Genomic DNA, 9,246 nt, shown 5'->3' on the forward strand with positions numbered 1-9,246 from the left:
CCATTCTGGAATTTCTATTAACACATGTAAACATCTCGATGGTAAATTCAAAGTGTCACAGTTGTTAGTGGCATTTTCCCCAGACTGAGATCCAAAGGTGATCTTGTGTCTGGGAATCAACAAATACTTGATAAACCCTTGCTCTAGACAAGGTGCAGGGATAGGAGTGGGGAGGACACCATGATAAACCAGACCTATCTGGGATCTTGAGTAGTTACAGTACTACAGCCAGTAGTTACAGGCTGCTGGGAAAACAGCCATGTTCTACACTATCTAATGACCCCTTAAGGCCAAAGTGGGGTGTGAAGCAAGCCCAGCTAACAGGCATCATGGTGGGCCAGGGACTGGAGCCAGGCTGGGCTGGTGCTCATGCTGGAGGCTTAGGATAGGAGAGAGCCAGAAACGGAAAAAAGTTCTTTCCTATGGACAGCAAGGATCAATACCAGGGAAATCAACTTCTGTGCTCAAGTTCAAGAAAGAAGATCAGGGCCAAAAATGGGAGAATTGTTGAAAGTCAGAAGTCAAGAAAAGATTAAACAGTAAAAGACTAGAGGAACAGGATGGGAGGAGAGAGAAGATCCAAGACACTAATCTGTAAAGTAGGCTGGAGGTCCCAATGTCCATTTTTATTGGTCATTAGCCAAACCTTCTGTGGATGGGTGGATTTATTTATAGGCTCAGGGTTTGGGTATACATCTATGTAGTGCTTTAAGCCATGACCCATGAAATCCAGTGCCAGGGTGGTTTAGAGGTCCAGAGAAACCACAATCGAGAGTAATTTCAAAGCAGGCACTCCTATCCTTTTGGACCAGTCAGATGTCCAAGGAGAGCACGTGTTGAACTTAGTCATCCTTAACACATTTTTGTTTTTTCTCTCATCCTCTTTGTTCATGTGCTATAGCATTCCAGACTTATTATTTTCCAAACCACCCTGAAAATCTTCATCCTTTCAGCCCTGCCTCCCCCAAGACCTCTTGTATTTTCCTCCTTCTCCCTTTCTCTAGATTCTGCGCTACTAAGTCTAAAGAGCTGGCCTGCCGAGTGGTGCCCTTCTTAATGGATAGGGAGAAGGCTCAGCCAGAATGCTCATTAGTGGGTAAGGGGTCAGGGAAGACTGGGAACATTCATCTTTTAAATGTTATATTCCATCACATATCACCGACCACCAAATGCCAAATGTAAAGCCAATGTTTGGTGGAGCCCTAAGGATCTGTGCAGGCTCAGACAGCACTCCTGAGTCATGGAGATTTCCTGGGACAGTGCTGTGAAGTGTCCCAGAGAGAACATTCCAGTCCTTCTAGGGCAAAATTAAGGCTCCCACTTCATGTCAAAATCTAGAGGATGTTTTCCTGTGCCTCTGTGATGGTCCAGACTCCAGATGTAGGTTTGACCGAGCATTTCATGGTTGATTTCCCCCTTCACTGCTTCCACATTCTCAACCAACATTATTAAATGTCTGTGCTTTGATGGTAGGGCACACCTTAGATTTTCCAACTATAAAATGATCCTATTTTATAACACTGTAGGCACTGTATTGCTTGAATGCTTCTCAGTCTGGAATCAATCCTGCTCAAGCCAAGTTGTTGAAAAAAACTCCCCAGCCATTTTCCATTCATCTCAAATGTTGAATTTCCTGACATAATTGCCCAGTCCTGGGGTGTCTCTGTCTCTTTGTCTCGCAGCTGGAGGAGATTGGTACCATTTCCTTACAGATAGAAGCAGAGCAGGAGGGTTAATTCCCTCATAGACAGTGAAAATATGATTTTTTTCATGAAGTGTGAATTTTCTAGGAATTAGCCTGGGCCACACACTGCACTTTAAGTGTGAGAATGATAATTCCAAGCAGGTCTTGTAACAACAGATGAACCTGTTTAACGACCACGTTGGCCACTTTCTGGCAGACTGGGCTCTGTCCCTGAGGAATCTTAATCTCAGGCATTTCTAGGTGGCTGAATATTCCCTAGCTAGCGTCATCTTGCCTTATGCATCCATCCTCAACTTCTTTCCTCTCAACAACAAGTGACCGGTGTGTGTGCTGCCTAGGAATTAGAACAGGGCTTCCCAAAGAAGAGTGTTCTCTGGAACCCTGGTCCCTAAGATGAACTGTGAGAAAAGGGTTCCTTGATTAAACACATTTGCGAAAGGCCTCAGACTATGGAGATTTACGGTGCAAGTTGGCTGTGTCTTAATTTGGGCTTCCCAAAAGCATTTACTGAGATAGAGACTCCTGATTCCTGGAAGATGCAGAACAAGAGTGGTGAAGTGAGTCAGGAAAGGGAAAGCAGCCAGTAAAGGATGAGTTAGAGGACCAGCTACCACTGTGAACTGAAGTTTAATCCCACTGTGGACCTTTGCAGCCAGATAGAACACAGGCTTGTCATCCCACCTGACGGTGGTGCAGGAGAGCTGGGGTAGCTCCACACCACCTCAATCTCACTTTGCTTGAGGGCTCCTCCTCAGGTGTGTTCATTTCTCAACACCTCTGACTTGCCTTTGGCTGAGCAAAGTGGGTTCCAACGATCAAACAAGGCCCTCAGGAACAGAAATGTGTGCGCTGACAGTGGAAGTAGGGCTGGTGTGCACCGAAGGAGGGCGAGTGAAGAATATGGATGGATGCTGATGGTATTTGCCGAAGATCATCAATTCATACACTGTGACAAATTTTGGATAAATCTGATTCAAATACTTAATAGGTAGACATACAAAATCAGAGCTGAGTGTAGTGCTTATCAGGCTTTTCAGCCAGGAGAAAAAAAGAAATAAACTGATGCATGGAAGAGCCCTTCTTTTCTGGAATGCAGTGGACAGATTTGGCTCAGTGAAAGGAAGAAGTGTAGTGGTTGGACCCACCACCAAAGGGATGGAGGGAAGTGAATTTCCCAGTGCTGGACATATTCTAACAGCATCAGGATTGTGTGTGTTGGGGTGGGGTAGTGGGGTTGGGAGAGGGGATATTAAGGGAGGGGACATTTATTAGAAGGCCAGACATTTGGGTTCTGAGTTTGTGGTTTTAAAATTTTGTTTATTTTATTTTTAGAGAAGGAGGGAGAGGAAGGGGCAGAGGGAGAAGGAGAGAGAGAATCTTAAGCAGGCTCCACATCCAGCCTGAGGCTGATGTAGGGCTCAATCTCACAAACCTGAGAATCATGACCTGAGCCAAAATTGAGAGTCAGATGCTTACCTGACTGAGCCACCCAGGCGCCCTGAGTTTGTATTATTTTAAAGTCTTCATTTTCATTCTTCCTCCAGGATTGGAGGGCAGGAAGAGAAAAAAGCCAGGGCATTTATCTCCAGTTTCTGTGCTTACTTGGCATCTCTAGCTCTAGCTGTGTCTCTCAGTGCCCCCTGGACAGCCTCAGCCATTATTTGTTTTTTTGCTGGAAGGCTCTAGCTTCTGAACTTCAGACAAAAGATGGAAGACTCATTTCTCCTCCCCATTACAGATTTACCCATTGGCTGAGGGGAAGCCTGCTCTTTCACAGAACTGGGATGGGAGGAGGGCAAAGAAGGGTAATGGCCTGAGGTGCTAATGGCCTGAGGTCATCACCTAGTGTGGCAAAGGGCATTCTGTCTCTTCCCTTATCACCACATTAGCAGTCCCACAAGAAACTCAGTCTGTGTTGAGATCCCTAACCAAGTCTCAAGCCTCCAGATTGCTGAGGAGGCAGGGAACTTCCAGCGCTCTTAACTCAGAAAGTTGTGTTTTTCTGTTGATAAGAAATAATAGCTGTCTTTTGTTCAAAGAGTCAGAAAAATGGATTAGCCTCTTGGGAACCTACAGATTTGGTTTAAATTAATCTTCCAAAGATGCATGGAGAACATGAAAGAAAAATCCAAGATTAATAATAAAAAAGAACTGAGGCATTTGTCAGAAAAAAAATTAAAGGAAACAAGCTAATCGAATTCCCCAAATCCCAGAAGTGCTTGCCTTTCTGCTCTCTGTAGTATTCTGTATTCTAACAGAGCAGCCCTGGGTATGCTACATGTTTCCAGGGCCCTTCTAATTCAGTTTACCCCATGCCTTCTGACACTTCCCAGGTGAGAGATGCTTTTTTGTATTTTAGTTCATCCAACGACACAAAGTTCTGTGCTGAGTCCAGGGGAAACAAGTGCAGTAGGAATTGTGGAAGGAGGCTATGCTCCTCAGGCACTTGTTTGCTTCCAGATCCATTCCCTGCATTCTCAAATCCATGTGGTGTCATTGGAAACTACATTTCCCAGACTCCCTTGCTCCCTGGGGTGGGGTGAGAGAAGGAGAAAAGCCAGGGTATTTCTTCTCACCTCCTTCTGCCTACTTGGGTATAAGTGGCTGTCTCTCTTCTGCTGTTTCAGCTTCCACCAGGCAGTCCCTCCCTCCATTGTCCCAGATACCTCCCAGAAGCCCCTGCCATGGTTTTAGCTCCTACCAGGAGGCCTAGCTTCTGTACTTTGTGGGCCCATCTCTTCCTATCATACTTCCAGACCTCAGGTGATGGTGACTTGTCACTGTTGCTAACTTCTGGCTCTCCACATTGTCCTCTGTGTGGCATCTTGGTTTTTGCATTATCTATGTCACAGTTTCCCCATATCAAATTGCTTCTGCTTGGAAGACCTGGACTGACTTTTGCTTTTCTGACTGGATCCTCATTACTATAGTGGTCTATCCTGTGGGTCGAGGATAAAAGAGTGCCTATTACCCTCCATTGACCAATGAGATGAGAAGCTGATTCTCCCATTTGAGGAGTGTGATAAACAGAAGCCAGGCTACAGGGAACAAGGATTTGGGTCAACATTATTATCACATAATAGTCATAGAGGCTTCTCAGTGCCATAGCTCCCACAATTAGTTCCTTCTGCCCTGACCCAGAACATTCTAGGATTGTTACTATTACTTACTATTTTTATCCTATTTTACAAATATAGAAATTAAAGGCTAACATGAAGTCAGTTGCCAAAGTTCAGTGTGACTCCAGAGCTTGTACTCCTGACCCCTGTACTACTCCAAGCCTCTGACATGTTCTCTACATGGTCCCCAAAATAAGCACTGCCCAAGACCCTCTGTTTCTGATCTACTCAGACCTGTCCTGGTTTCTTCTGTCTTTAAATGGAAGGTGGGCTACAGAAGAAATAAAAACATGTTCGGTTTTTGCATCTTAGATCTCACTTGACTTCTAACCAAGATAAGTCCCTAATCAGCACTGCCATAAAATGGCAGAGACAGCCCCCAGGTCCTGATACTTAGGCTGTAACTATGGGGACTACTTCATAAATACACATGTGCTTTCTAATCTGGCAGTAACCAGCCATCCTCCACACTCTCTTACCATCTATAGGAATGTCTGAGGGCATTTGCAAGATGCTGAGTGAGATCAGGGGTGGGCTCCACTCACAGAATGGACAAAGCTCATTACTCTATGAGGGGTTGGAGCCATGACACCAGCCTCATTAGCAAATGTCTCTAAACAACTGACAACAGCCATTGACGCCAACTCCTTTTCTTCCAAGAATGTTTTAGGCCATAGACTAAAAGGCTGTGCCCCTACCTATTCCCTGGGAGCCAGGCCTCATTAAGAAAAGAACTTAGATAGGTCCAAAAGTTCCTCGGAATGACAAATTAACTAAACTTTTTATAAACTGCAGCCTTGGGGATGAGGAGGAACTGGGTTATTCCCAGGGAGTCTGCTCCACTGATGCAGGAAGCCTGTTGTCTTGCAAAGAGCCCTGAATGGAGTGACTGGGAAGGCACCAGGCACCTATTAGGGAAGAAAAGAATTTGCAGAGATTGAAATGGGGCTGACCTGATTTCTTGCTGGGGGACTGTTGCCTGGTGCTGCAAGTAGAACACAGAATTTGTTTCAGGTTTGTATCATCATGACTATCATCATCGTCCTCATCAATGACATTATCATCCTCAACCCCAAACAATATTTATTAATTAGGTTATTATGGCAGCCAAATATATTTAGGGTAATTAACTATGAAATCTGGGTCCACATCTAGACTCAAGCCAATCAATCAAATATCCATCAGCCATTTTCTGAGTATCTCTGATATGCTGGACCACTAGTTTCCCAGCCTGTAAGTGGCTGTACATTAGAATCACCTGGGCCTGGGCCTCACATCAGACCAATTAAATCTAAATCTCTGGTTATGGGACATAGCATTTATATTTTTTAAAAAGCTCCACTGGAGACTCTAATGTACAACTAAAGTTGAGAAGAAATGTGCTAGGAACTGTGGAAAGATAAACAACCACAACAACAAAAAAAACAAGTAAACAAAACCAAACACCTGACCTCTAGGTACTTACTGCCTAGTTAGGGAAATGTATGCAGTTAAATAACAGTGTATGTGTTAACTAAAGAAATGAGACAACAACTCCAAGGGACAAACAAATTAGGAAGGTGTGGAGGGAAGAGTAGTTTCAAGACTTTGTGAAAGCTTTGTGGAAGAATTGCAAATTGAGAAGGGACTGAAGGACAGTCAGATAGCAGTTGGATTATTCCAAGCTGAAGTGGCCCAATAGCTCTAGAAAAGGAGATTAAACTTGTTATATTCTGGAAGCAGTGGCTTGATCAAGAATATATTAAATGGTGGGTCACTACAAGAGAAGATTAAAAAGGTTGGTCACAGGCTGGATTGAAGTCAGCCTTGATTATGTTTCCCAGCAAATTTCCAGAACTTATTCATCATGTATAACTGAAATTTTATACGAATTGAACATAGTGCCTAGTTAACAATACTGTATTGTGAACTTAAAAATGTGAAATTTGGGGGTGCCTGGGTGGCTCAGTTAGTTAAGCGACTGCCTTCGGCTCAGGTCATGATCTTGGAGTCCTGGGATCGAGTCCCGCATTGGGCTCCCTGCTCAGCAGGAAGCCTGCTTCTCCCTCTGACCCTCCTCCCTCTCACGCTCTCTGTCTCCCATTCTCTCTCTCTCAAATAAATAAATAAAATCTTAAAAAAATGTGAAACTTGTTAAGAGGGTAGAGCTTATGTTAAACACTTTTACCACATATACAAAAAGGACACAAGGAAACATTTAGAAGTGATGGGTACGTCTATTACCTTGATTGTGATGATGGTTTCTTGTGTGTATGTGTGTGTCCAAACTCATTAGATTGTACATATTAAATATGTACCTTTTTTGTATATCAATTACACCTCAATAAAGTTGTTTTAAAAAAGGAAGAAAGGAGGGGCTCCTGGGTGGCTCAGTTGGGTAAACGTCTGACTCTTGATTTTGGCTCAGGTCATAATTTGGCTCAGGATTGTGAGATTGAGCCCTGCATTGGGCTCTGTGCTAGGTATGGAACCTGCTTAAGATTCTCTCTCTCCCTCTTCCTCTGCCCCTCCCCCACCTCTAAAAAGAAAGAAGAAAAAGGATAAAACTGGCCCTGACTGAAAACTAAGGTGCTTGGGTGATGGAGGAACTGTTCTGCTGATTTCTGAGAAGGGGAGTTCAAGATGCAGAGAATTTATTTTTGTTCATTCACAGTTTGGATGTATAATGTAATGAAATGTAGTATGGACTGGAGTGGAATGGAAGGACCTGGAGAACGGAAGGGTATTTGGAAATCTATTTTATCGTCTCAGGAATGAGAACTTCGACCAAGACAAAGGCTATATATAGAGAAGAAGCTAAAGAAGATGGTCTGGAAGAAGAGTCACTGGGTCCTGGTGACCAGTGGGATATTGAAGTTTCTGGCTTGGTTGCCTGATTGGGTGCTGGTGCTATTAACCAAACAGGAGGGCTGACAGACTAGCACAGTAGAGGATCAAGGTTTAGGACATCTGGCCTGAAGTTCATCTGCAGGTCAGGCACTCACTGAACAAATGAGCTTAGACTCTGAGATCTAGTTTTCTCATCTGTATAGAGGAGCTTACAATATCTGCCTTGCATGCTAGCTGGGAAGATTAAAAATAATGTATATGTAATGCTACCATAGGGCCTTGCACAGAGTAGTAACCCAGTTGGTGTTATTATTTTTAGTATTGTTACAAAACATAGGGGAAGATGTTAGGATGAGTTGAGCTTTAGACATGTTACACTTGCAGGATATCTCAGCGGATATGTCCAATAGGCAGGAGGTAGTAAAGGCCCAGTACTAAAGTCAGGGCCCAAAATAAAGATAGGAGGATCATCTACTTAGAGGTTATAGCAGAAATTCATGGAGGTGGATGAGATTTCCCAGGGAAAGTATACAGAGTAAGCAAAAAGGGCCTTCAAGAATGGTTTTTGTATCCGTCAGTACTCTGGTTACAAGTGATAGAACCCTAACTCAAGTGGCTTAAGAGCAAAAATGCAGAAGGGAGGAAATTTTATTGACTCCAGTAACTGAAGTTCCCAGGGGCGGTTCACACGTGGCTTCACACATGGTTACATGTCAATCCACTAGTAATGTGTAGAACTGTTGAATCACTACGTTGCACACCTGAAACTAATATAACATTGCATGTCAACCATACTTCGATAATAAATTAAAAAAAAACACACACCAACTCAGCTTCAGTTGTATTTAAATCAATTCACATATTTGCAGAGTCCATTGAAGGCAGGATTCCATTCCTCCAAGTGTCACAGATGTCATGGGTGTCATGAGGATTCTTCTTTCTGCTCTCCTTCTGTATGGCTTCATTCTCAAGTATGTTCTTCCCATGTAGGGCAAAAATGACCCCGAGGCTTTATTCTATAACTTAGAAATACCAACAGAAAAAGGTCATGTCCTTCTCAGCAGTTCCAACAAAGGAACCAAGACTGATTCTCATTAGTTCGTTGTTCTTGTGCCCATCCCTAAGACAATCCCCATGACTTTGAGCCTGGGTTACATGACCACCCTGAGGCCTGAGGAGTGGGCTCAGGGCCACTGAAACAATATGAACTGAGGGTAGAGAAGGTATGTCTGCACAAAGGAAAATTGGAGGTGCTGTCAATCCATTAGAACGGGGGTCCTCAGGCCATATCCTCCCTCCTACAGCCCATTTTTATAAATAAAGTTTATTTGGAACACAGCTGCATCCACATGTTTATGCATTGTCTGTGGCAGCTTTAGAGCTACAGCAACAGAGATGTGTCATTACTACTGAGACCACCTGGCCTGCAAAGCCTGTAATATATACTATCCTACTATTATGTCCTCTTACAAACCAACTAACATTTTCCTCCAATACCTAGAGCTCTGAGCTTCTCTCTATGGGTTTAACATCTTCTGGATCTTTGTAATAAGCCATGGGGGAATTGTCCTGTATACATTGTTAAAATTTAAA

Source organism: Mirounga angustirostris, unplaced genomic scaffold (genome assembly GCF_029215605.1).
Source record: "Mirounga angustirostris isolate CCGP_5_RB_7025 unplaced genomic scaffold, mMirAng1.0.hap1 SCAF_16, whole genome shotgun sequence".
Lineage (NCBI taxonomy): Eukaryota > Metazoa > Chordata > Mammalia > Carnivora > Phocidae > Mirounga > Mirounga angustirostris.